Here is a 6734-nt window from a genome sequence, read left to right on the forward strand (position 1 = left end):
CAAAGTTTTTAAGCCCTTTTCATTAGTTTTCCTTTTGTAAAATCATTCAGAGGGTGTAGTATGTTAAGATTTATATTGACCTTTTTTTAGTTTATATAATGATAGATTTTCACAAATTTAGTCGACTTTTACTGACTATTGTAAACTTCATAAACTTCTATAAATTTTTAAAGGATATATTTTGTGGGAAATGAGTCAAATGATAGGCGTTTCTAGAATTTTGAAGGCTTCAATGCTAGAATCTTTAGGATAGTGGGTTGTCATATAATTTTTAATGACCAATTTATTGATAAGCTTTTTTTTTTTTTTTTTCAAGTATTCATTACTGAAATGGTGATCATGGCCATGACAAAGTGGTTTTATGAAGTGATGGTAGCAACAATGGTGATGGAAGTGTCACGAGGTAATTGTTGGCAAAATGGTAAAGCTTGTGTTTTAATTTGGTGATTATGGTGACCGGGTGGTGTTGAGGTAGTGGAGTAGGGATGGGGATGGTGGTGATGGTGATGGTGGTGTTAATAGTGGTCATTGTAAGGGTGCCTCATATTCTCTCTCTCTTTTCCTTCCTCATCAACCTCTGAGATCATCCAAGTATCATGATCATCATCGGAGAGAATACACACCAATACTTAACACGATTTAACAATTATTTTTAACAAAATTGAACTTTGAATCGATTGAATTCAATCGAATTGAAATGGAATCGACGAAACTAGTGAGAGTAAATTGAAATTAACGAATTTAATCGAATACCAGTCAAACGAATCAAATAGAGTCAATGATTGAAATCTAATGGAATCATAGTTCCTTTTTGGATGACGAAGTTGGAGAGACAATAGACAGAGAAGGAGCGTGCAACAAGGATGGGTACTTGCAGTTGAGTTGTTTGGGAGTTTTGGGGAATATCGTGTAGTTTTGAAATCCACTTTTTTTTCTTTTTATGTCTTACATGGCCGGTCCCAAGCCCGGATAAAGGAGGAGGGGGAGGGCGTCAGGTAGTCGACAGCCGGCACTCCATGATCACGTCGAATCCTTATGAAACACTTGAATTTGAATTACGGTAGACATTTAAGAAGTCATAAAAAGTCTTTATGCAATATTGATGACTTTTGTAGACTTCTTAAAAGTCTATATTGATTACACTTGAATTTGAGAGTCAAACAAATTCTATCAAACTCCACATACAATACACTCTCTTAATTTTGAATTTCATGCATAGCAAGTTTGATACTAATTTTTTCTCTGACCCTTTAGTGTAAATATATATATATATATATAAAGGTTTCCAAAAAACAAAAATTAAGTGCATGAGTTGTTTAATATAATTCTACTAAATTCTTTTTTTTATAAATATTTGTCAATTTCTCCCTAAACTTTTCATATATGAACTTATTTTTTACAAATTCATTCTTAAACTAGTATTGACGTACAATTTCCCCCACAATCACGTTTATTCACGTTTCACATAACTTTTAGTTATAAGTGTTGCATTTCAATAAAGGGAAGAAAAAAAAATGAAATAAGGCCCAAATGAGCGAGCCAGTCGGCTCAAGCCGGGCCACATGCTGACGTCACATTTGTTTTTATTTTTTTTTACATTAAGTAGCATGAAACAACATTAAACAATATTAAACAACATTAAATAACATTAAGTAACATTAAACAATATAAAAAAAAATTTAACAACATTATTAAAAACATTTAACAACATGAGAATTATTGACAATCCAGAACATAAAATTATTGAGGTAATTTAATTTAAGTAACCATAGTAATTCAATTAAAATAATAAATTATCCTTCGCCTTATGGCCCTTTGGGCCTCAGTTGGAGATGGTTTTTTGTGATAGGGTTATGCTTGACCTGGCCCTCGATTGGAGACGGTAAGAAATATGGTCATCCACTGTTCATTAAAATATTAATTTCTTGAAAGGCCAGATGGCTAAAACGAGCCCTCTTTCCTCCTCCGGTTGGAGATGGTCTAACATCCCTTTCTCCTTCTCCTTAATAATATCCCTTTCTCCATCTCCTTTACAAAAAAAAAAAAAAAATTTGAGTACTTCAATATATTTTACACTAAGAGAAGGGGAAAGTTTGTTTAAGCTACACAATGTGCAACTTAATTTGGTATTAAATTTGTCATCCATGACATTCAAACTTAAGACTTTTCACTTACATGTGAAGAGGAATATGAGATATTTCTCCTTACAATTTAATAATGGATATTAATGGTTCTCAACTGTCCATGGCAGATCCACGTCCACTAACTGCCGAGATTAATGGGTGGATGAGTGGGCGGAGGGTGGGGAGTGAAAAGTGACGGAACGACACGAAACATCAATTAATGCTATTGCTTCCTAAACCATCACACTTTATGACCGACGCTACTACCCTTTCACTTATATACATAAATCCTATCATGCACGGCGATATTTTATACTTGTCTTGTCTTGGTACATAGAGTTTTTTTTTTTTTCTTTCAATTTACTAAATTCTGGTTCAGATCCTTCCCCCTCCTAGTAGTTTTTATGACTTAAATACAAGTTATCTATCGTTTGTCATAAAAAATAAAAAATAATATTTTGTACTCGAAAACTTTCAAACGTTAAATTTAACAGTTGAAGATCTAACTGTTAAAAACTTTGAACTATAGTTAAAAATGCTGTACATAAAGGAGAATGCAATTCAAACATTGAAGTTGCTAATTATGCGTAGCTCAAGATATATGCTTAGAAGTGCAGTAAGATTAACACGAGAATAGTCTAATCTATAATATTCTGTCATACAACTATATTTTTATACCAAGGGACCAGTGAAATAAATTAGTCGAGAATTGTCATCCACAATACTATAGCATAAAATATTTCAATTACAAATAAAAAAGAATATTACTTAACCGTCGAGCCTAATCTATAATCATGTGTAAAACAATTTTGTATTGCATTTAATATGATATATTTGTATTTAGATTCTCTTGTGGGCGGGCATCCCTTGCGATGCTTCACATGGACGCCAGGGATGAGATTCTTTTGTTCGACCAAATCCCAATCTTTTCTCTCGTTCTAAAACAAAAACAAGTCTTAATTAAATATGTAAACACGATTCAAGTTAACAATAAAAGATTGAAATTAGAGTGCTTTATCCCTTAAATTGCACATGGTTTGACTAGGGCGATTCCTCTCGACTTCCTCCCGACACCGACCGAGGGAGACGACGCCAATCCAACTAAGTGCTAGGCCCTAGCCCACGACCCAACTAGTGCCTAACGTCTTTTAGAACCTTGTTTTTGGCTTCTTTTTTTTATTATTATTAAAAGAAAAACAACTATTCGAAACTATTAAAAGCAAGTGGCGGATGGTTAGGACTTGCTTTTTCAACTGACTGTTGCATCTTGGATTCAAACTTTCCCACTTCCCTTACTATAGATAAGTGTAGAATATAGCATTTACTAAAAAAAATTCAGTAAAGTGTTTGATAAAAAAAGGGTACGTGAACTAGAATGAGGTGGTAATGACAAGAGAATGTTGCGGTAATAACTCCGCTGTTTACCAATTTATCATTATTTTTAAGAAAAATTAATGAAAAGTGCTTAAAAACTTTGAGTTTTAACAATAAAGACAAAAAAAGGGTAAAGTGAATAGTACCAATGTCACATCCCAGTCCGGGCCGGCCAGTATGCCTCGATCTAGGTCGGGGTGTGTCAACCATGATTGACTTTTTAGCACTTAGGCAGCAGACTAGAGCCTAGCGCTTAGACGGCTAGGTAGGGCTTTAGGCAGATTTAGGTAAATTTATTATATATCGTATAAATAAGTGTCTGATTGTATTTAAAAAAATACATAATTTCATTAGGGTACATAAATTGTAAAATAAAATGACATATAAATTATAAAGTATTAGAACATAATGAAAACATAAGGAACAAGCATATAAAGTGTGTTCATCTAAATATTCAACATGTCTCTTACAATTTATTTAAAAATCAAATAAAATGCAAAATGAAAATTATTTATTTTCTGTCTAAGTTGCCACCTAGGCAGGTGCCTAGGGGGTGGGTGTCTAGGCGCTCTAGGCGTCATTTCATAATTTTCAAACACCTAGAGATTAATCGAGATAGTAATTAGCCACTTACTGTCTAGATGGGACCTAGACCGCACTAGATGGGGCCTAGGCCGCGTTAAGCGGGAATTTTTAGAACTAGAAAATTGTACAAAGAACATTTAAAGGAATTAGTGGGAGACCCTTTTGCTAGGTATGGGCTTGAATATTTTTGTATTGTTCTACAAAATGTTTTTCATTTCGTCTTTATTTTTGGACAACAAAGTGATTAATTAAGAGTCTTTGTAGATTAATCTGCGTTTCATTTCCCGTGTGTGTCTATCTTTTACCGATTGGTTTTAAATATGTATATGTGTGACTCTGTTGAGAAGGGTATCATGTTGCTGTGTATGTTTTGCATCTTCCACTTTGGTTTGACAATTAAAAAAAAAGGTGACATGTCTTATTAGGCAGTTTAGATGTCAAAAATTGTTTCCATACCAATGTTATCCAATGGTTTGATTGAACATTTTTCCTCAATCTGTTGCAACTTTGTTGTCGTCGTGCCCCTTTGTCAAACTTTGTTTTGTGTTTTTTATTATTTTTCTCAGTGCAGCTTTTGTAAAATTGAAGTGGGAGTTTGACGGATGTTGATCAAGCCCCTAGTTTATTGACGACGAGAACAACGCCGACCCAAAATTCGAAGAAAAATTTAAACACAGAAAAGCGGAGGATCCTGGTAAGTTTTACGGCAGAATTGGGCAGGTAATTTTGTGATTAGCAATTGATTTTATGGATTGATTGATGGGTTTGGTTTCTAGATTCTCTTTTCTTTGCTGAATTTCCACATGTGTATTTGTTTACATAATCATTGGTTGGTTATATGCATGTATAATTAGTCTTTATTATTTAGGAAAAATAGTTTTTGTCAGTTAGAGGGCGGTAGAGAACCAGCGATAAGGTATAAACCATATGGTTGGATAGAGATCATGGATACAGATTTGTTAATTAGATTTAATCAATGATTATTTGCGTTGTCAGTAACAAATTACTTTGGTGTATAGGTGTCTAAAAATTTCAATCGTGTGCCCTGGCTGAAGGCAAATAATTTTTGTTTGCAATTGATACAAAGGGAGAAGAAAAGAGGTAAAAATTTTATGACTCTTGTTTTGTGCTTTCGATTGGTGCTATATGGTTTGTTTAATGTTAATTGTTTAAACTCTATTAATTAGGTAAAATAGTTTTTGTTAGTTAGAGGGCAGTAGGGAACAAGTGATAAGATAAACCGTATGGTTGGAAAGAGATCATGGGTACATATTTGTTAGTTATGTTTAATCAATGATTATTTGCTTTGTCAATGTATTGTAACAAATTTCTTTGGTATATAGGTGTCTGAAATTTTTTAACTCTGTGTCCAGGCTGAAGGCAAATAATTTTTGTTCGCAATTAATACAAAGGCAAAAGAAAAGAGGTCAAGAGTGCTGCTTTGTCCTTTCGATTGGTGCTATGTGGTTTTTAATGTTAATTGTTCAAATTATTTTGAATTTTCTTTGCCCTCTGTTTCATATCTTTATTGCTTATTTTCCTGGTGTTTATTGGTGATTCCATTTCTTTTTTGTATGGAGATTAACTGTGTTTTGTTTGCAGTCATTGTTGTTTTTAGCATGTGAATTAGAATGCTATTATAATTTTTTTTAGCTCTTACCAGTTTTTGGATTCTGTTTTATTACGTTGGACTACAATTTTCGACTTGGTAATAAGTGCTGGTTATTTTTTTCTTCCAGGATTTGAAAGTGTTTTGCTCCTCCTCTTTGGTGCATTTCTCTTTCAAGATTTCCTGTGTCAAAGGTGAGTGATTTAGAGTTTTTGGATAGTTAATTTTTCATTTTTTGGTTCCCTGTTTTGATTCTGTTTTCTAAGATTGGAATAAATTTCATCATTACCTTTCTCTATAGTTCTGTTCAAATTGAATTTCAATAGGTGAAAGTGATCGGAGTTTGTCACTGTGTGAATGATCCCAGTGGCGCTGGTTTTCAATTCTGGTGATTTCTTGGGTTTTGTAATTAGCTCGGTTGAACGTATATAAAAATTAAGCTGCTTATTTTACCGACACCATTCACTTATCTATCCCTTTTGTTCATTCATGATTATATTGAATTTTTTTTTTCATGTTAATTATGTCTTATTAATGTAGTTAAGGTTGGTACATTCAAGTTCTGCAGCAGTGTGCGAGCATATTATTAGTAATATCTGTTGGAAGTTTTGAGACTCTTGTCCCACATTGGGGAAAACAAGATTCTCAAGGGTCTTTATATAGATTTAGTGCTTTAGTCTAGTGATTAGAATATGGGCCATTTGGAAATGGATTGAAGGCTTGGGCTTTATGGTTGTGTGGATTAGGCTTGTATAATATAGCCTAAATACAATTAATATTAATTAATCAAGACAAGGGCCTTGGGCCTTGGAATTTAAAATTAATCTGATTCATTAATTTTAATTTTCGGATTAAGTTTTTAATTAATTTATTATTAATTAAAAACGTTTTGATTAAAAGACACAGCTCTTAGAAAAGAGTTGTGAACCTTCAAATACACTGAACTGGTATTTGAAAGGGTGTGAAACAGCCTATATATCTGCAATCCATGGTATCCAAATGGATCATCTTTTCTTCTTCCTTTTCTTCCGTACAAACTTTCC

Source organism: Malus sylvestris, chromosome 16 (assembly GCF_916048215.2).
Source record: "Malus sylvestris chromosome 16, drMalSylv7.2, whole genome shotgun sequence".
Classification (NCBI taxonomy): Eukaryota; Viridiplantae; Streptophyta; class Magnoliopsida; order Rosales; family Rosaceae; genus Malus; species Malus sylvestris.